This window comes from Sinocyclocheilus anshuiensis, unplaced genomic scaffold, assembly GCF_001515605.1.
Source record: "Sinocyclocheilus anshuiensis isolate Anshui unplaced genomic scaffold, SAMN03320099.WGS_v1.1 scaffold121, whole genome shotgun sequence".
NCBI lineage: Eukaryota > Metazoa > Chordata > Actinopteri > Cypriniformes > Cyprinidae > Sinocyclocheilus > Sinocyclocheilus anshuiensis.
Window position 1 is genome coordinate 886012 of NW_015539856.1, and position 23581 is coordinate 909592.

At 32.9% G+C, this 23581-nt stretch overlaps 1 pseudogene; it reads right to left on the reverse strand.

The window, feature by feature from the left end:
- Window positions 1-23581, reverse strand: part of LOC107684845 (probable phospholipid-transporting ATPase VB) — a 35495-nt pseudogene that overhangs the window by 1287 nt on the left and 10627 nt on the right.

Sequence of the window (23581 nt, forward strand, 5' to 3'; positions counted from 1 at the left end):
TTCTCTCTCTCTCTCTCTCTCTCTCTCTCTCTCTCTCTCTCTCTCTCTCTCTCTTTCTTTCTTTCTTTCTATAGCACTATATAAATACAACTTGCCCAAAGTGCTTTACAAGGTAAACATAGGAAATAACACATCAATTCGTTTTCGATTCGCAAGCTTGCATTTCGATTCAGATTCAATCCTGAGTCAATTCGATATTAATTTGGATATATAAGCAATCAGATATAGTTCATGTCAATTTTTTTTTCCAAGGAAAAGAATCTCTCATGCTGCAAACTATTCAATAAACCCTGTCAGAGGTTTTCAGGCGAGAATGTACTTGTTTATAGTTCACATATGTTTGTTAATAAAGATAATGTGTATTTTATTTCAGATTATTAAAAAAAAATGTTTTCAAAAGTTCAAGTTTGAGTTGACTATAATAACCCTGCTACCATTCAAAAGTTTGGGGTGGGTAAAATTTATTATAATAACTTTTTAACGATATATAATCATGTTTCTACTCCAGTTTGTCCACTTTGTTTAAATATTAACATTTAAACTGAATATCATAATTTGCTATAATGATGGAGTTATCCAAACATACATTAAATATTGAAGAACAGATAAAGTACAAATATAATGAATATGTAATATAGTGCATATATTTAGCAAAATGCTCCTTTTTACAGTTCATTTTTCAAGCTAACTATAAGTTTATGGTCACTTGAATGGCTTTTCTGAGGTAAATCTGATGTTATGTTTAGCTTCATTGACGTCTTTCCGTGGTTAAAACACTGACTGAGCGATTATATATGAGACTTTATACATATCGGTGAGTTGTTCTCTTTCTTTCAACATACCTTCTAACGTTCATTCATGTTTATTTTGTGCAATAACTGGTAGTAAAGCAGAAGAGATGATCAGTTCACGTGCACTTTGTGCTGCCGCTTGAACGGAAGCGGTTACAGCTCATCTGTCACTCCACATTAAAGAGCGTCAAAACAGCATTTATTGTTTGAATTTCACAATAAAACTGACAGAATCTGGAAGCTGAGACTTTGTTTCAAATCAAAGGTAACAAAACACAAAGCTTATTGCGATTTAATTGATAAGAGGCGCAGTATAAATAATGTTTCATTATGTTTTCTTCACGCATCAACTCAAAACAACAGAGAATGATTCTTGGGATTTAAAGGGGTAGTTCACCCAAAAATGAAAATCAAATCATAATTTACTCACCCTGTGCTGTTCTAATGCCATGTGCCGTTCTTTCTTTTTCAGACCACAAAAGCTAATTTTACAACAACACTGGAACAACACAAGGATGAGTAAATGATGACTTCATTTTTATTTTTGGGTGAACTATCCCTTTAAATATTGATATTGGTTAATCAAAATGAGTCGTTTAAAATCAAGGAATTGATATTTTCGATCCAGCCCTAATGCTACATAATGCCCAATGCACCACTGTCTGCACGTCAAAGAGAAAAAGGGCATTTCAGGAAAAACACTGAAAGTCTGACACAAAAGAGAATAATTTAGACATGCTGTAATCTTAAAAAACCTCTAAAGACTCAAAAAAAAATATATAATAAAAATTTTAAAAAACTGCAAATTCTTGGAACAGTCAAATATTAACACACACACTTTTATGTCATAAAATGCCTAATGACTTGCCACCCAGTCAAAGTAACGTCAGGAGAAATAAGTAGGTTAGATTTGATTATTGTTAAACACTAGAAGATTTATTGAGAGAATTTATTGTCATTGTACGCTACTGTTCAGTGTTATTTTAGTATTATTATTATTAATATACTCAGTTTTTAATAATATTTTGAATTAGCTGCCATTTTTATATTATTTTAATTCTTAGTAATTTTGTTTGTCATTTTTATTAGTTATTTTTGGCTTTGGCTTTATTTTTATTTCAATTTTGGTCTTCATTTCTATTTATTTTAAGTTAGTTATTTTATTGCTTCAACGTAAATTATTTGAGTTAGTTGCCAAGGCTACATGTCTAACTGTGTTTAGTTTTTCATCTAATATTTATGTTTTTATTTCATATTTATTTCAGATTAGCGAGAATGTTTTTAACATTTTAAGTTAAGTAATAGTATAACTATAATAACCCTGCTACCATTCAAACGTTTAGGGTCTGTAAAATGTTTAGATTTTTTTGAAAGCAGTCTCTTAAGTCTCACCATCATGCATTAATTATATCAAATCTACATTAAAAACTGAAAATTGGTAAAATATTATTATAAAACAAAACAGCTGTTTTCTATGTGAATATCTGTTAAAATGTAATTTATTCCTGTGATCAAAGCTGTATTTTCAGCATCATTGCTCCAGTCTTCAGTGTCACATGATCTTCAGAAATCATTCTAATATGCTGATTTCTGCTGATTTCTGATTATTATCAATGTTGAAAACAGTTGTGCTTAGTGCCTAATATTTTTGTGGAAACATTTATTTTTCTGGTTTCACAGATGGATAGAAAGTTGAAAAAGAACAGCATTCATTTGAAATATAAATATTTTATAACATTATAAATGTACATAATAAATAATTTATTAAAACATCATAAATTAATTTCTTTCTTTAAAAAAAAAAAATCGTATCAACTCCAAACTTTTGAACAGTCACATACCTACCATTTAATTTATTCTTTCTCCATGCATTTTTAGTCTGAATGAATATTAGTGATAACAGACTAACATTGTAGACGAGACAAAAACATCACAGTTGTTCTAAGCCAATGAGCTTCCATCTAAGCTGTGATGTCAGCAAGTCATTTCCCATCATGCTTTCAGTTTGCAGTGAAGATCAACTGCTGCCTCTTTATCACAAGAGCATTGTGGCACACGTTAACATGACGTCACATCAAACATTTCATATCTGATCCTAAACCAGATTACGTGAATGCAAGTTATCTTACAATGACATCATGATCTAATTAATATTCATGAGACATCATCATGTCATGAAGTCACATACTTTACAGTCTGGCACTGCTGTATGTTTCAACACGAATATATCTGGCTTATGGCTAAATTAAATTTCAGTTGTTGCCCAAGTCACTATGTTACATAAATGGCTTATGATTCTCTCATTTCCACGCAGATTTCTATTAGGGAATAAACTAAGATATAAGAGGATGATAAATTATCTTATAGGCTACCTCATGAAAATCTAGGACAACCGAAAGCGAAGGTTTTAGATGCACAAGATGAGGCGTCCCAGATAAACCAATTAACCCTTTTCCTTTTGTGCGGTTCAGTGTTTTAAACCCAGTGACAAACACACAACATGCTCTTACTGAGATATCTGACCCGGCTGATCCTGCGCGGAAGACCTGGTTTAACAATACTAATGTACGACAGCGTTTTAGTGCCACGTAAAATACAAAATAAATCTACGATTACGAGATTAAAGTCACAGTGTTTTGAAAATAAAGCCAAAAGTAGGAGAATAAAGTCGTAGCAATATGAGATTAAAGTCGTAATATTTTAAGAAAAAATAAGTAGCATTACGAAATTTAAGTCCCAATATTTTGAGAATAAAGTCATAGTATTATGATATTAAATTTGGAATATTTCGAAAACAAATAAGTAGTAATATGAGATTAAAATCATAATATTTTGAGAATAAATAATTAGCATTATGAGATTAAAATAGTAATACTTTGAGAATAAATAATTAGCATTATGAAATTAAAATCGTAACATATTGAGAATAAATAAGTAGTAATATGAGATTAAAATAGTAATATTTTGAGAATAAATAATTAGCATTATGAGATTAAAATCGTAATTTTTGAGAATAAAGTCATAGCATTATGAGATTAACTTTATAATATTTAAAAAATAAATAAGTAGTATTATGAAATTAAAGTCGTAATATTTTGAGGATAAAGTCATAGCATTATGAGATTAAATTAGGAATATTTCGAAAACAAATAATTAGCATTATGAGATTAAAATAGTAATATTTTGAGAATAAATAATTAGCATTACGAGATTAAAGTCATAATATTTTGAGAATAAATAAGTAGCAATATGATATTAAAATCATAATTTTTGAGAATAAAGTCGTAGTAATATGAGATTAAAGTCATAATATTTCAAACATAAATAAGTAGTATTATGAAATTCAAGTCGTAATGTTTTGAGAATAAAGTCATATATGAGATTAAAGTCATAATATTTTGAGAATAAAGTAGTATATTGTGCGAATAAAGTTAATTAAAGTGAAAATTCCATCTACTACACAAAAAACAAAAAACAAAAAACATCTGTGGCATCCAACCTTTCATTTTTCTCATGTATTTAGCATTAAAACCCATAATAAAAGATTGAAATGGGCTCTAACTTGGTTTTTTATTCTCAATACAATTAATCTCATTTTGCTACGACTTTATTCTCATAATTTTGATTTTACTCTCAAAACATTCCTAATTGAATCTTGTAATCATTGATTTATTTTACGTGGCACTGAAACGCTGTGGGAACCTCCAGAAGGTCAGATTACATTTCATGTCACAAAACTGACTTTGAATGTCATCTGGATGATCACACGCTTAAACATGAAGAGTCTTTACTGGCGCTCATGATTCTGTGAAGAACAATTGACATTCATGGATCATTCCCATTATATAAAAGGTTCTTATGGCATCGCATTTCTGCCAGCTGTGCCTTTTTATTCACAATTCAGAGACTGAAGTCAGAATTACAAATTATAAACTCAGAATTGTGAGATATTAACTTTCTGGAAAAATTCTGGGGAAAAAAAAAAATTGTGAAAAAAGTCAGAAAAGTCAGACTAAATAAAAGGTCACTGTTACCTTTTTTATTTTTTAAACCATGGAATAAAACAGAATTATGTAAACTCAGAATTCAGAGAAAAAAAAGTCAAAATTGCAAGACGTAAATTCTGAATTCAAGGGGAAAAAGTCAGAAATGAGAGATATAAACTCACATTTACGAGATAAAAGTCCTATTACCTTTTTAATTTTTTTACACCATAGCAGAAAAAAATAAATTGTGAAATGTAAACTCAGAAAATTGTGAGATCTGTATGAGATACTGTATAAAAAAAATCAGACTTGTGAAATAAAAAGTTGCGACTAACTTTTAGATCATTTATTCCATGGTAAAATAAAATAAAATAAAATAACAATTGCAAGATGTAAACTCTGATTTCAGGGAAAAAGTCAGTATTGTGAGATCAAAAGTTGCTGGATTTTTCAGAGATAAAAGTCAAAATTGCAAGACGTAAATTCTGAATTCTAGGGGAAAAGTCAGAAATTAGAGATATAAACTCATGTTTGTGAGTAAAATGTCCTATTACCTTTTTTTTTATACCATGGCAGAAACATTAAAACAGAATTGCAAGATATAAACTCAGAATTCAGAGAAAAAAATGTTTTTCTCAGAATTGTGAGATAAAAAGTTTACTTTTATTACTTTCATTACTTTTTTGACGTTTTTATTCAGTGGCAGAAACATGCTTCCATAGGTTCTTTACAGTGGAACCGTGTTTCTTTTATTTTTTTGATGAACCTGTTTCTCACACTAAGAAAAAAATGGTTCTTGTATGATCTATTCCCTGAAAGGTTTTCTGGGAAACCCAAATGTGTTCTTCTGTGTAAGAGTGTAGGATGGCACCCAGCAGAGTGAAGTTTGCGGTTTCCATGAGACGCTCTTCTCTCTCATGCATGTCTGACAGCAGACCAGGCCCTGATGACCTCCAGAGAAAAGCACACAGCTCTCCACGAGCACCGCTGAGTCTTACTACAACCATTTCCACAAAACTTCTACCTTCTTGGCAAAGCACAGCGTCCGCAATCCATTCCCGGCGTACATGTCAAGCTCTTTACAGCTAGCTTTGCCTCAATCTGTGAAACACACCACACATACATTCAAATCTGCCACGGTGACTTATTTCAATCACATTTCATTTGAACATCAGAAACTTGAATTGTAGCCGGTTCCTTTGCTTTCTTGAGCTATCGTATGATTTCAGAAGACTTGGAATAAAGTGCACAAGTCATTTGGATCATTATACGTTTTATTATACTTTCATGTGGATTTTGCAGATTGTCATCCACAATCAGCATTTTTTTAATCATATTTTTTTTAACCATCTCTATTTTTTTCCACTTTTTTTTTTTAACCATCTCTGTTTTTGTTCCATAAAAAAATTATTAATAAAAAACAAACAAACAAACAAAACATTGTTTAAATAAAACAAACACATTTTTAAAATTCATTTAACATTTAACATTCATTTATATTCATTTTCATTAATAATAAAAATTATTTTTTTAAATAAATGAGTAAACTGCTAATATTGTAAGCTAATTTATGATCAGAAATATGTGCTCATATTAAAATAGCTTAAAATCTAGTTTCAAGAAGGGGACATGACAAAATACCTATGCAACTATTTTTTTTTAAAGAAATGTATACTTTTATTTAACAAGGACAAATTCAATTGATAAAAAAGTAATAAAGACATTTATAATGTTCCAAAATATTTCTATTTCAAATAAATGCTGTTCCTTTGAATCTTCTCTTCAACAATTATCCTTAAAAATGTATCATGATAATAATTGATCATTATTAAGAAGAATAAATGTTTCTTGAGCAGCAAATATTCAAATTAGAATGATTTCTGAAGGATCATGTGATTTTGAAAATGTAATCAAATGTACTGAAATACAAAAGTTACTTTAAAATTTAAATTTTACAATATTAGTGCGTTTACTGTATTTTTAGTCAAATATGCATAGCCTAGCAAAAATCTTACTGACCCAAACGTTTGAACAGTAGTGTACATATTTGTTATTTGTAATATCACAAATAGTCCACTTTCTGTAGAGATAATGGTATAAGTTGCAATTAATATCATTATATGGATTTATTTAAGTAAATAATTGGTAAAAAATTGAATGAAATGGATTTGTTAAATCAGATTTTCTGTATGTGTGTTCGGTTAATTATGATAAACCTGAAATATTGCAAATATTGAAACGGAGCCCATGTTCCTGCATAATGCTCTAAAATACACTAATAATCTGAAACACAAAAGTTACTTTAAATTCTAATAATAGTTTGCAATATTACTGTTTTTACTGTATTTCTAATCAAATACAAAAATCTTACTGACCCCAGACTTTTGAAAGGTAGTGTACGTATCGGTTAATAGCCCACTTTCCTTAAATATAGCCGTATAAGTTGTATTTAATAGCATTATATGGATTTATATATATATATATAATTGGTAAAAACTAAATTCCGAAATGAATCAGTTAGATCAGATTTTCTTGTGTTTGGTTAATTATGATAAACCTGAAATATTGCAAATATTGAAACAGAGCCCATTTCCTGCATAACGCTCTAAAATACACTAATAATCTAAAACACAAAAGTTACTTTAAATTCTAATAATAGTTTACGATATTACTGTTTTTACTGTATTTTTGATCAAATACAAAAATGAAAATCTTACTGACCCCAGACTTTTGAACGGTAGTGTACGTATCGGTAAATAGTATACTTTCGTTAAATATAGCCGTAGAAGTTGTATTTAATAGCATTATATGGATATTTGTTTTTATTTTTAAATAATTGGTAAAAACTCAATTCCGAAATGAATCAGTTAGATCAGATTTTCTTGTGTTCGGTCAATTATGATCTGCATAACGCTCTAAAACACACTAATAATGGAGTTCTTCAGGTGCGGTGGATCTGCATACACTGCGGCCGCCTCTTAAGTTGTGATGGACCCAGGGTGATACAATCATGCTCCATTGGTAATCAACTTAATTAATGTTGACCCGATGTCTTTGAACGTCTCAGTGCTACAGGTCTGAGGCCAAATATAATTTCTACCCAGGACAAAGTGCTTCGCTCGGGGTCCTCGAGTGCAATTTGGGAAATTAGCGCTGACCAGCAGTGAAGGATCCTCAGCTTCACTAAACTTCTCTCTCAGACTCGACTCATTACAGACGCATGTGGGGCGGACTTGGGGGACGACGGATGAAAAATCAAATTGCATGCACCAAGTAAGTGCTTGCTGGAGAATTAAAATGTAGTAATTATAAAACATACCACCGGGCTGCGATGCACGAGCTGAAGAAGAATTAGTCATGCAGGGGCAGTAGTAAAATATCTCGTGGCAATGAGGTACTCAGTGTGCAAGAGGCATAATTTACATGGCTTTATTATTGTTATTGTTTTGGCATGAGGGCCGTTTTTGAGCACGTCCTCAACCCTCTCGGCTCCAGCAAGGTCAGCGTTCGTTCTCACCCTCCGTCTTTGGGCCGTCGCGGAGGAAACTAGCACTGTGTTGCAGATGGCCAAAGCCAGAAAAAAGTCCAGGTAGGGCCCGGTCTGGATGCTCGCCACCTGACGCTCCACCTCCAGCATCAGCTTCCTGTCTGGAACCACCACCGTTTCCTGTTGGAGGAAGTACGGCTGCGATTACATCATGCACAACAAGACCATGCGGTTTGTTTCCATAGGTGGAAAATCGTACAACATCGTATGACAACAAAAGGCGCGACGTCACGCGAAGAGGCAGCGGGGCGCGAGACGATCTGTACAGTAGCAGTAGCCCAGGTTTAATGCACCCCGGCGGCCCCATATGTCAACAGATCGAAACCGAGCGGATCCGAGCCAGCATCGCTGTGCTCATAAATGAACCCAAACTGCTCGGCCATCTGCGGGGCAGACCGTGAGCATGTAGGAGAATGGGTCAGGGGCGAGACGTCAGAAATGACACATTTCGGCTTTATTCAGATTTAATATGCTGTCATTTACAATATTTGATTATTTTATGGGTTGGGCATCTGAGAGGGTGGCAAAATGCAAAATGAGCTTCTCTTTCATCTACTGAATTGCCATTACACTGCAAAAAAATGGTTTTCTTACTTAGTATTTCTGTTTTATTTTTGTTTAAACAATCTAAAATCAAGATATTAAGTCTTGTTTTCTGAAAAAAAAATGTATCAAATTTTTTTTTCGTTTTTGCATAAAACAAGAATAAACATCTGCCAATGGGGTAAGAAAAATAAACTTAACTCAAAGGGAAATCAAGATTATTTTTCTTACCCCATTGGCAGATATTGTTTCTTGTTTTAAGCAAAAACTAACAAAAATGTTCAGAAAACAAGATTTAAAGGGATAGTTCACCCAAAAATGGAAACTCTTGTCATCATTTACTCACATTCATGTTTTTCCAAACCTGTACCTTCTTTATTCTGTTAAACACATATGAAGATATTTTGAAGAATGTTGGTAAGAGTTGGCGGTAGCCATTGACTTCAATAGTATGGAAGCAAATATTATGGAAGTCAGTGGCTACCGTCAACTGTTTGGTTACCAACATTCTTCAAAATATCTTCTTTTGCGTTTAACGAAGAATGAAATTCATACAGGTTTGGAACGACATATAAATTATGTAAATGATGACAGAATTTAAATTTTTGGTTGAACTATCCCTTTAATATCTTGCTTCTCAAGTAAATGCATCTTGATTTAAGAATGTTTAGATATCTGTAATGGAAAACAATACAAAAATAGTGAGCAATAAAATAATTTTCAAAATATCCAGTCAATCTTGCAACCCAGGCTCACTGAAAATACATGATTCTGCCTACATTTCTCAAACCTGAAATACATTGTTCTGGGTAAATTTCACATCGCTTTTTTAGGTGACATGACCACAGGAGTCGCTGTAAGCGATATAATTTTTTTCTCCATTGCAGATTAATTAAACAGACCAGTGCCTGTGGGTACAATTTTGCAAAATTATATTTTGTTGCTTGTAGCACAGCAGTTTGGAAGTGAAAAGTCTGACACTAAAAAGTGTGTTCAGTTTTGTCTAAAAGGGACAGTCTAGCCAAAAATTATATTTCTGTCACCTTTTGCTCACCCTCAAGTTTTTCCAAACCTGTATGAATTAATTTCTTCTGTTGAACACAAAAGAAGATATTTTGAGAATGTTATTAACCAAAACGTTGACGGTAGCCATTGACTTCCATACTATTTTTTCCCGTACTATGGAAGTCAATGGCTACCGTCAACTGTTTGGTTACTAACATTCTTCAAAATATCTGTTATATTGGTTAATGCAAATATCACAGCAGTTCAGAAATTCAATCTCTGCTGTATCAGGTGCGCTACCGAGCAAGTTTACTAAATTAGAAAAGCCTTACATACACTGGTTACAGTATGTATTGTAAACATCAAAATGTAATTGTTTACAAATCATGCACTATGGTAAAGATGTTTTGAGGTCATAACATACTATCGTGCAAGGAACTGTGTAAAATAAGTAATCGATAATCATAATTTGTTTGAACAGTTGTTGGTGTTTTACTGCCACTAGTGTTCATTTCAGCTGGAAACTGCAGTGAATTGAACGCATAAGTGTGTTTTTTGGAGTTTGCTAAAATTTAGGTAGTGACATTTTTCCAATGAGCCTGAAAGAGACTTTTCTTTCAAAACAAATCATCCTGAATTCCCAACCTTCACCCCGAACACACAGATATCAGCGTCTTCTGATCTATGATCTCACCAGAGGACTGCTGAAGGCCATGTCACTTTGGGCTCCTGCTGCCACTTTTGATCTGCGCCGACTGGCAGCTGTGACTTGAGTGTTGGCGGGATTTTTGTCCCCTGTGTGGATGTCCTGTAATTCTTCCAGAGGGAAGAGCAGAGGAAGCTTTGTATGTTGGTAGACAGTGACCTCCTCCTCTTCATTTGCTCCACTGACGAGCAGCTGAGGAACGCCATCCTTATTATTCCTTAAGCTAATTATACCAATTTACAGCAAACTAAAGAAAATATTTATTTAAAAATAAATAAATGAATAAAAAAGAAATTAATTTGAAAAACTTTTAAAAAATTAAAAATTAAAAGTTTGGGGCCAGATTTACTAAACAGGGCAAATTAGCGTTAGAGCGCCGTAAATGCGCCGATGGGAGGGGAAAATTCTGCGTGTGATTTACTAACAATGCGCTCATTAAAGAACACAGACGTAGCCAGCTCCTCGTCGTACAGTTCCACATCCTGAGTGATGAAGAAGATCTGCCCCATCTTCACCAGCTCAATGGACACGTACAGTGAAACAGGGATCATCACCTAGAGAGAAAGTCCTGGAAATATTAGTGTTAGGAGCCAGATAAACATCTGCAATCTCAGTCTTCGTCACATTCCATGAACGGGGTACAATATAAAGCTTTTTTTAAAGCAAACGGGCATTGAAAAGAGGTGCTTAACTTTCAGGAAAGGTGAAACTAAATATTAGAATATTATTTCACCTCAGAAGGCAAAACTAAATATTATATAAACAATTTTATTTTGAGGTTAGCTGTTTTTGCTATTTTAATACAATTCTGGACATCTAAATACAAGTTTAAAATTATATACTGTATGTGAGATGTAATGTAAATAAATAAATAAATAATTATGTCAGTGTTGCAAACTTAGATGTCAAAATTAAGATGTCACTTAGTTGGAGCCTACCTTTACAATACAAAAAAAATACAAAAGCCTTACAATACAAAAAAAATTGTAATGCGCAAAAACCATATGCTAAAAACAAAAAAATTTTGTAATGCACAAAAACCATGTGCTAACAACAAAAACATTTCGTAATGCGCAAAAGCCATATGCTAACAACAAAAACATTTCGTAATGCACAAAAACCATATGCTAACAACAAAAACATCTCGTAATGCGCAAAAGCCATGTGCTAACAACAAAAACATTTCGTAATGCACAAAAACCATATGCTAACAACAAAAACATCTCGTAATGCGCAAAAGCCATGTGCTAACAACAAAAACATTTCGTAATGCACAAAAACCATATGCTAACAACAAAAACATCTCGTAATGCGCAAAAGCCATGTGCTAACAACAAAAACATTTCGTAATGCACAAAAACCATATGCTAACAAAAAAAACATTTCGTAATGCGCAAAAGCCATATGCTAACAACAAAAACATTTCATAATGCGCAAAAGCCATATGCTAACAACAAATATTTTTTGTAATGCACAAAAACCATATGCTAACAAAAAAAACATTTCGTAATGTGCAAAAGCCATATGCTAACAACAAAAACATTTCATAATGCGCAAAAACTATGTGCTAACAACAAAAAAAATTGTAATGCGCAAAAACCATGTGCTAACAACAAAAACATTTCATAATGCGCAAAAACCATGTGCTAACAATAAAAAAAATGTTAATGCGCAAAAACCATGTGCTAACAACAAAAAAATTGTAATGCGCAAAAACCATGTGCTAACAACAAAAAAAATTGTAATGCGCAAAAACCATGTGCTAACAACAAAAACATTTCATAATGCGCAAAAACCATGTGCTAACAATAAAAAAAATGTTAATGCGCAAAAACCATGTGCTAACAACAAAAAAATTGTAATGCGCAAAAACCATGTGCTAACAACAAAAAAAATTGTAATGCGCAAAAACCATGTGCTAACAACAAAAACATTTCGTAATGCGCAAAAACCATGTGCTAACAACAAAAAAAATTGTAATGTGCAAAAACCATGTGCTAACAACTAAAAAATGTTCTTAATGCGCAAAAACCATGTGCTAACAACTAAAAAATGTTGTAATGCGCAAAAACCATGTGCTAACAACAAAAAAATGTCGTAATGCGCAAAAACCATTTGCTAACAACAAACAAATTTCGTAATGCGCAAAAACATTTGTTAAAAGCAAAAAAATGTCGTAATGCGCAAAAACCATGCGCTAACAACAAAAAAATGTCGTAATGCACAAAAACCATGTGCTAACAACAAAAAAATTTCGTAATGTGCAAAAACCATGAACTAACAATAAAAAAAATGTCGTAATGCGCAAAAACCATTTGCTAACAACAAAAAAATTTGTAATGCGCAAAAACCATGTGCTAACAACAAACTAATTTCGTAATGCGCAAAAACCATTTCCTAACAACAAAAAAATGTCGTAATGCGCAAAAACCATGAGCTAACAACAAAAAAATGTCGTAATGCGCAAAAAGTATTTGCTAACAACAAAAAAATTTGTAATGCGCAAAAACCATGTGCTAACAACAAACAAATTTCGTAATGTGCAAAAACCATGTGCTGACAACAAAAAAAGTCGTAATGCGCAAAAACCATTTGCTAACAACAAAAAAATGTCATAATGCGCAAAAACCATGTGCTAACAACAAACAAATTTCGTAATGCGCAAAAAACATTTGTTAACAGCAAAAAAATGTCGTGCAAAAACCCTTTGCTAACAACAAAAAAATGTCGTAATGCGCAAAAACCATTTGCTAACAACAAATAAATTTTGTAATGCGCAAAAACCATGTGCTAACAACAAAAAAAATGTCGTAATGCGCAAAAACCATGTGCTAACAACAAAAAAAGTCGTAATGCGCAAAAACCATGAGCTAAGCACAAATACATTGTAATGCGCAAAAACCATTTGCTAACAACAAAAAATGTCGTAATGCGCAAAAACCATTTGCTAACAACAGAAAAATGTCGTAATGCGCAAAAACCCTTTGCTAACAACAAAAAAATGTCGTAATGCGCAAAAACTATGTGCTAACAACAAACAAATTTCGTAATGCGCAAAAACTATGTGCTAACAACAAACAAATTTCGTAATGCGCAAAAACTATGTGCTAACAACAAACAAATTTCGTAATGCGCAAAAACTATGTGCTAACAACAAACAAATTTCGTAATGCGCAAAAACTATGTGCTAACAACAAACAAATTTCGTAATGCGCAAAAACTATGTGCTAACAACAAACAAATTTCGTAATGCGCAAAAACTATGTGCTAACAACAAAAAAATGTTGTAATGCGCAAAAACCATTTGCTAACAACAAAACAATGTCGTAATGCGCAAAAAACATTTGCTAACAACAAAAAAATGTCGTAATGCGCAAAAACCATTTGGTAACAACAAAAAATGTCGGAATGCGCAAAAACCATGAGCTAAGCACAAAAACATTGTAATGCGCAAAAACCATTTGCTAACAACAAAAAAATGTCGTAATGCGCAAAAACCATGAGCTAAGCACAAAAACATTGTAATGCGCAAAAACCATGTGCTAACATAATATGGAACATATTTAATAATAAATAAATAAATAAATAAATAGATGAATAAAAATAGTACTACAATAACGTGAATATCAAAATTCTGAAATTGTTATATAATTTTTGTCATTTTATGCAGTCAAAATGCCCAAGGTCTCTGAGGTGGGACAGGCCAAAAATCAATATTTATATGGCTATTTCACCCAAAAATGAAAACGTTGTCATCATTTATTCACCCTCAGGTTGTTCCAAACCTGTATGATTTTTTTTCTTCTGCTGAACACATATTGTTAGTAAGAACGTGGGTAACCAAACAGTTGTTGGCACCCATTGACTTCCACAGTAAAGTTAGAAGTGAGAAAGTGATGGAAAAGTTTCATTTTTGAGTGAACTATCCCTTTAGGCTAAATGGAGAAATTAAGTTTAAAACTAGTTACATTGTATGCTATGATACATTTATGTCATCTTACCCTTTCGGTGAAACGTGGCCATTACTTTCACTTAAACCTGCTTAACATAAGCCTTGCGAGTGACAGATTGTGTACCTGTAGTAAGATGATCATGGTGAAGAACATGTAAAATCCCGCTAGGACTGAAGGAATGTAATTGCCATTACTGTCAGGGACGATGTATGAGGACATGCTGGTAAAAGTTTCCAACCAGATCGCATGGCCTGTGAGAAAGAGACATTTACATTCATTAATGACACTGCTTTTGACAGTACTGTATTTCAATATAGATATTCCAATAAAGCGTCATTGAACTCGAAGCACAGAGAAAGAGAGAGCGAGATTAATCATTGCTTTCATTAGAGACTGGCGTGTGAGCGAGCTATTCTGGGCGTCTGTAGTGTCCTTCTTTTGCTCACGCCTTACAGAAGGAAACGAGAGCGTGAGGATTGTGTGAGGTCGTAACAGCACTTTATTCTTTATCTCTGTATGATGAAGAACAGACACTGAGCCGAGCTGTTCAGAGCTCAGAATCAGTGTCATTTTGCAGCTTGCATGTTGCAAGTAATCATTACTCCGGTCTTCAGTGTCACATGATCCTTCAGAAACCACTTCATATTATTTTTTTTTGGAAACTGATACATTTTTTCAGGATTCGTTGAGAAATAGCAAGTTCAAATGTTTATAAATGTCTTTTCTGTCACTTTTAGATCAACTTAATGCATCCTTGCTGAATACAAATATAGAACTTTACTTTATTATTATAGGTTATAATAAAGGTTTATTATTATATAAGGTTTTTAGGATATTTTTAGGACATTAACATGTAATTTTAATGCATAACCTAATCGTTTAACACAATGGCTTATAGCAAAGTACCATGGTATGCTAGTATTACAGTACTTTTTAAGGGATATTATTATAGTGCACTCACAAAAAAGGTACAAAAGTTGTGGCGGTACTCTTTCAAAAAATACAAATATGAACCATTTAGGTACTAATATGTACTTTTAAAGGGATAGGTCACCCAAAAATGAAAATTCTGTTATCATTTGCTCACCCAAATGTCTTTCTTCCGTTCAACACAAAAGAAGATATTTTGAAGAATGTTGGTGAGCAAATAACTGACGGTAGCCATTGACTTCCATAGTATTTTTTTTCCATACTATGGAAGTCAATGGCTACCGTCAACTGTCCGGTTGCCAGCATTCTTCAAAATATCTTCTTTTGTGTTCAACAGAAGAAAGAAACTCTTGCAGGTTTGGAATAACTTGAGGGTGAGCAAATGATGACAGAATTTTCATTTTTCGGGGGTGAACTGTCCCTGTAAGGTATTAATATGCACCCTTCAGGGATAGGTACAAAGGTGTACTGCAATGTTACAAATGCGTACAATGTTACAAATGATTAATTACTTTGATAAAAACAATAATTATGTTTAAATAACGTGCATCTCCACAAAATAATGACATGTATGTAATGTAGTATATGTAGTGTATTTTAGTGCATCCCATGTGAGCACACATTACTGTGGAGTGTCATAAGGGTCAATTTTTCGAAATTGACATTTATACATCATCTGAAAGCTGAATAAATAATATTTCCATTGATGTATGGTTTGTTAGGATAGCACAATATTTGGCTGAGATACAACTATTTGAAAATCTGGAATCTGAGGGTGCAAAAAAATCTAAATATTGAGAAAATCATCTTTAAAGTTGTCCAAATGAAGTTCTTAGCAATGCATATTACTAATCAAAAATTAAGTTTTGATATATTTACAGTAGAACATTTACAAAATATCTTTATGGAACATGATCTTTACTTAATATCCTAATGATTTTTGGCATAAACGAAAAATTTATAATTTTGACCCATACAATGTATTGTTGGCTATTGCTACAAATATACCCCAGCGACTTAAGACTGCTTTTGTGCTCCAGGGTCACAAATGTGGTGATGAAATGTAGCTGCATACACCACTATTCCAGAATCAGAGCTTGTATGTTAAAGTAATGCACTTTGTGCTCAGCGTGTAGTGCGTCTTGAATTATCGAGGGGCTTGTTCCCCGTACTGTACCCAGGACTCCGATGAGACACATGAAAAATAGAAGAATCACGCAGAAGAGCACATCCATATTCATCTTCCTCTAGATCTTGCTGCGCTTGTACCTGGGCCCGCTGTTGTTTAACATGGATTTGGTCTCGTGTCCTGCAATGAATAAATCATGGCGTAAAAACAAGAACATTTGTAAAATAGCAACGGTCATTTATAAGCCATGCCATGTGTATAATTTATCAAGAGAGAAACAGTGGGCTACAGAAAACTTCAGCTGCCATCTGTGTGCGATATAATGCGCCTATTATAATCAACTAAGCCGTCGCGTGATCGTGAGCGATAATGGGAGAGCGTTCTAGTTTGTTGTGTCACTTCCGGTGAAAATGGGATGTTAAAGACTTAAAACAGAGTCTGGCGGTACAGTATAGCATGGTCTTATTACACTATTAGATGTTACAGCCACAGTATATTAGGCTCTATCATTACAAATGAGGATCAGGGATGATGAATGAAAATGTACATTGTGAGTTATAAAAACAAAACTGCTTGCAGATGACATATGGGGAAACTAAAGAAAATAATCGGAAAGAAATGAAGAAAGTCAAATAAAATTCAGAAATTTTTGTTTTTGAAATAAGTGCTCACCAAGGCTGCATTGATTGATTGATTGATTAAACTTATGTTAGCTATTAGATCTAAAATAAAGTAAGAACAGTAATAATGGTGAAATATTATTACAATTCAGACAAACTGTTTTCTATGTGAATATATTGTAAAATGTAATTTATTTCTGTGATCAAAGCTGTATTTTCAGCATCATTACTTTTTGAAATAAGTGCTCACCAAGGCTGCATTGATTGATTGATTGATTAAACTTATGTTAGCTATTAGATCTAAAATAAAGTAAGAACAGTAATAATGGTGAAATATTATTACGATTCAGACAAACTATTTTCTATGTGAATATATTGTAAAATGTAATTTATTTCTGTGATGCGCAGCTGTATTTTCAGCATCATTACTCCAGTCTTCAGTGTCACATGATCTTCAGAAATCACTTAATTTTTTTTTTTCCTGATTCTTTGATAAATAGAAAGTTCAAAACAGAATTTATTGGAAATAGAAATCTTTTAAACAACATAAATGTATTTTCTGTCACTTTTAGATCAACTTAATGCATCCTTGCGGAATAAAAACATAGAACTTTACTTTATTATTAAGGTTTTTAGGAACATTTTTAGGACATTTACAAGTCATTTTAACACATAACCTAATCGTTTAGCACAATGGCTTATATCAAAATATACTACTTTTTACAGTACTTTTTAAGGGATATTACTATAGTACACTCAGAAAAAAGGTACAGAAGCTGTCACTGTGTCGGTGCACTTTCAAAACAAACCATTTAGGTACTAATATGTACATGTTAGATAATAATACTGTATGTACTTTTAAAGTGATAGTTCATCCAAAAATGAAAATTCAAGGTTTTCCAAACCTGCATGAGTTTCTTTCTTCCGTTTAAAACAAAAGAAGATATTTTGAAGAATGTTGGTGAGCAAACAACTGACGGTAGCCATTGACTTCCATAGTATTTTTTTTCCATACTATGGAAGTCAATGGCTATCGTCAACTGTCTGGTCGCCAGCATTCTTCAAAATATCTTCTTTTGTGTTCAACAGAAGAAAGAAACTCTTGCAGGTTTGGAACAATAAGGTACAAAGTTGTGCATTTTGAAAAGTGCCTTGAGTATAACGTTTCAAATGATTCATTATTTTGATAAAAACATGAATTATGTTTAAATGATGTGCATCTCCACAAAATGCTGACATGCATGTAATGTAGTATGTGTAGTGTATTTTAATGCATCCCATGTGTGCACACAGTACTGTGGAGTGTCAAATGTGGTGATGAAATGTACCTGCGTACACCACTATTCCAGCTGCATCATCAGTATTTCTCACCGTGCAGCCGCGCAGCAGAAGACTATCGATGCCGAAGCCCGTTCTCCTCTTATCAGGCCTCTCCCTGTGACATCAAACACAGCATCTTCCTTAGTCACCCAGACTAATTACCTCTGTGTGCCACGTGAGGAGCGGGCCCGTCTTTGAATGGAGGAGCAGGATAAGAGCTTTATAATGCTTGGGAACATCAGAATCATCTCTCAGCGTGATAACCCAGTTAATATGGCTGCAACGGGACAAAAAAGGGGCCAAATCTGTTTTCCAGCCTACTTCATGTGTGGATGTGTGGGGAAACTTCGCAACAGAGATTTAAAGGAATAGTTCTCCCCAAAAAAATGAAAATTGGCTGAAAATTGACTCACCCTCAGGCCATCCAAGATGTAGATGAGTTTGTTTCTTCATCAGATTTGGAGACATGTAGCATCACATCACTTGCTCACCCGTGGATGCTCTGCAGTGAATGGGTGCCGTCAGAATGAGAGCTGATAAAAACATCACAATAATCAATCAACATCTTGTGAAATGAAAAGCTGCATGTTTGTACGAAACAAATCCATCATCAAGGTGTTTTTATTTCACTTCAGTCCATCTCCTGCTGTCTCTCAAATCAAAATCCACCAACATATTTGTTTAGAGCTGTTTTGGCTTGTAAACGGTGCTTGATCTGTGCAGATTTCTCTCCTGATTCAGACCAGACAATTTTTTTTAAGTTTGTAAGAAACAAATCCATCATCAAGGTGTTTTTATTTCGCTTCAGTCCATCTCCTGCTGTCTCTCAAATCAAAATCCACCAACATATTTGTTTAGAGCTGTTTTGGCTTGTAAACGGTGCTTGATCTGTGCAGATTTCTCTCCTGATTCAGACCAGACAATTTTTTTTAACTGGAGGAAGCGTTATTATAGATTATGAACTCACATTTTAGCAACAGTTTGAAGTTAAAGGACTAGTTCGCCCAACAATTTTGTCATTATTTAATCCCCATAAAGCTGTTCCAAACCTGTACAAGTTTCTTTAGTCTGTTGAACACAAAAGATGATATTTTGAAGAATGTTGGTGACCAAAGAGTTGACGGTAGCCATTGACTTCCACAGTATTTTTTTTGCCACACTATGTAAGGCAAATATGTACTATGTCAATGGCTACCATCAACTGTTTAGTTTACATTCTTTAAAATATATATTTTTTGCGTTCTACAGAAGAAAAAACACATACAGGTTTAGAATGACACGAGGATGATATGATGACAGAATTTAGATTTTTGGGCAAACTGTCGCTTTAAAAATGTCTTATGATGGATTTGTTTTTTTAGAAATACAAAGCTTTTGGCTTCACAAGATGTTAACTGATGGACTGGAGTGTTGTGGATTACTTGTGGATTATTGTGATGTTTTTATCAGCTGTTTGGACTCTCATTCTGACGGCACCCATTCACTGCAGAGCATCTGATACATTTTCAGCAGATTTTAATTTTTTGGTGAACTGTTCCTTTAATCCGCTGATGCTGGTGTCCACTACTAAAACCCATTTGTAACTATTTAGGTAGATGCTACATCCATGACCTTTGACCCATTGTTTTAGATGACTGTCCTCTTTAAATGTCGCGTTTATTATTTATAACAACATAAATTCAACATGGCTGATGAAAGTGCTCATGCATCAGCCTCTGAAATATTTACCATGACTTTCTATTGCAATGGACAGATTGCACCTCTCAGAAGAAAATTGGTAATGGTTATCTACTTGTTTTTAAGTAAAGAAGAAGCATGAACATGTTTTCCTTTGTGATGCATCAGAGGGTTTAAGCAGCTTCCCTGGTTAGCGAATGACAAAATGTGAAGGCCAAACAAATGCTGTTCATTGGTGTGGATCTGACAAAAGAGGCAGTCATGATGATGGAGTCGTGATGCAGTTAATTGTGCATGAAATCGAGTGATTTGAGTGAAATTGATTTGAGATACTCACACATAACCTTTGAACAGGTTGAGGTTGTTGTTGGGGTTTTCACACACTACAGTACTGTCAAATGTTTGAGGTTGAAATAGTTCACCCTGAAACACAATCACACTTGGCTATCTTTTACACAATCACAGAGTTATGCTTTATGAACTTATGAGTCAGTAGATCTGTATAATGAAACTTCAGTCAAAAACTAAGGTATAAAAACATACAAAAAGGTAGGGATTTAAAAAAAAACTTTTCTAAGGTTTGGGGTCAGTAAGCTGTTTTTTTTAAATAAATAATACTTTTATTCTGCATTAATCTATTCAGGATTCATTAAACTGATCAAAAGTGAAGGCAAAGACATTTATAATGTTACAAAAGATTTCCATTTCAAATAAATGCTCATCTTTCGAACTTCTTATTCATCTGTGAATCCTGAAAAACAAAATGTATCACAGTTTCCACAAAAATATTGGGCAGCACAACTGCTTTCAACCTTGAGCAGCAGCATATTAGAATGATTTCTGAAGATCATGTGACACTGAAGACTGGAGTAATGATGCTGAAAATTCAGCTGCGCATCATAGAAATAAAATATATTTAAAATATATTGACATACAGTTAAAATATATTAATATATTCAAATATAACATTTATTTTAAATGGTAAAACTACACAATAGTAGTGTTTTTACTGTATTTTTGATCAAATAAATGCAAACTCTGTGAACATGAGGCTTTCAAAAATTCAAAAAAGTAAAAAAAATAAAAATAAAAAAAAACTCACTGACCCCAAACATTTAGTAGTGTATATAAAACAAAATATAAAACAAATTATTCAATATAGTTTTTTTTTTTTTTGACAGAAGCATGATATATCACATACAATAAACTTAAACTGTAAAATCTATTCTTTTTTAATAATGGTCTTGGGAGAATTCAACTCAAATCAAGTATGTCTTGAAATCCGTTTTGATTTTTTTTAACACAAACATTTCTCTTCAAAATATTTTTGATCGATTACTTTAATCTTGGCAAATCTTTGATATCTTGAGCACAATGTGAGATATTTTTTAGATTATTGGGATCTTTTTGAGAAAATAATAAAAATTGAGCAGCACAAGATCTGAGATCTTATTTGTGTTTTTTCTTCACAACACTTTTTCTTTTCATTTTGAACATTATTTATATAAAACACTGGTTCTAATAATATTATTAACAACTAATTTTTAACATTTTATGTTCAAATGCATTATTTCAAAACAATTTAACTGAATTAAAGTGCAATAAAACGTTTTTCTCCCTCAATAACAACTGTTTTTGCTACAAAAATAAATTTTTTTATTATTTGATTTGACTTTGACTGTAAAAAAATGACCGTGAATTTAACGGTAAAAGACTGTAAAAATGCTACCGTAAAAACCTGTTAAATGGTTAACGGTAAATGTGAAACTGTATTGGACATTACATGTAATTTTACGGTAGTATACCGTTTTTGGAAGTGAAAAAGACCGTATAATTTACAGTGAATAACCGTAAATTGACATTCCCAGAATTCCCTGCATTACATTTCAAATTTTATGTTTTTTTGTTGAAATAACTATGTTTCTTCTTAGTTTTTTCTCATCAGTTTTGTATATTAGGGTTGTGTGTTACACCTAATGTTGTTAAATGAATGTTTATTGCATTATTTCAGTTTAATGAAATTACGGTATTTAACTGTAAATTTAAGTTAAAACTGTAAAACCTAAAATTGTGTTACCGTATTTTATACGGTAAAATTCCGGCAACCACAGCTGCCATTTTTTTACCGTAAATTTTACGGATTTTTTTTTACAGTGTATAGTTGTAGTTCTATGAATATTATATTATAATGGTATATATTTAACTTGATTTAATACTTTATCAAAGACATTCATGTCCTGATGTGTCCAGTGTCCAGTGTAGCTGTGATTTAGACTTTAATGCATATATTTTGTGATAGGCAGCGCTCTTACCAGAGCAGAAAAGCCTGGCACCACCTTCCTCTGTTTGAGGTTGGTCTCTCCGTCCAGATTGGCTGTTTCTATGTGACACACTCCATTAGGGTCGGATGTGTGCATGATCTGGTTAGAGAGCACTCTCACAAAATCCCCCAAGCGAACATCCTTCCATCTCCTCTCCACAAAACACATCTGCTTGCTGCGAGAAGACCAGAACTAATGCCTCACACGCAGCTCTTCTCATGCATTGTGGGCTCTCGGTGTCTCTCTATTACATATAAATGCACAGACACACTTAAACGCCATCAGTATGATTATGAATACATGAATTGTAGACCGCAGATTACTTGCAGTGCAGGGTAGATTACTTGCAAGTTATAGTCCGCTACCGATTCCAAATTACATGACACAAATTGTAGTTAGTAAAGTAATCCATTGCATTGCACATTTTAGGCAATATAATCAGATTACTTTTAGATTACTTTTGATTTACCTCATTTATCGCATTGATTTAAATAGGATAATCTTGTACCATATTGATACAAAGAGTAAGAAAATATATTTAAATATACAAAAAATACAGAGAAAAAGAAAATATATTCCATTCGCTGTTATTAACAACATGAAGGGCATTAAACTTTATGTCAAGGTTTCCCAAACTGGCGTTTGGTTAAGGAACTGCAGAGAGTTTTTTGTGAATTTAATGAAAAGCTACAAATTAAATCATAAACATGTAAAATTAAAATAAATAATAAAAAAAAAATAACAACAATCAAAATAAAAACTTATTGTCTTAATGTCAACAAAACTGGAAGAATGTATATAACTATTTTAGAAAAGAAAATGTCAAGGATTGCGTAAATTGCATGAATAATCTGTAATACAAATACTTCATTTTTGGAATGTAATTACGTAATTCAGATGATATGTAATCAGTTACTACCCTGATTACATGGTAAGATGAACGAAAAGAAATCCAGAACATATTTTCAATTTGGGTGCACATACATACACACACACACACACACACATATATATATATATATATATATATATATATATAGCGAATCAGCGCAT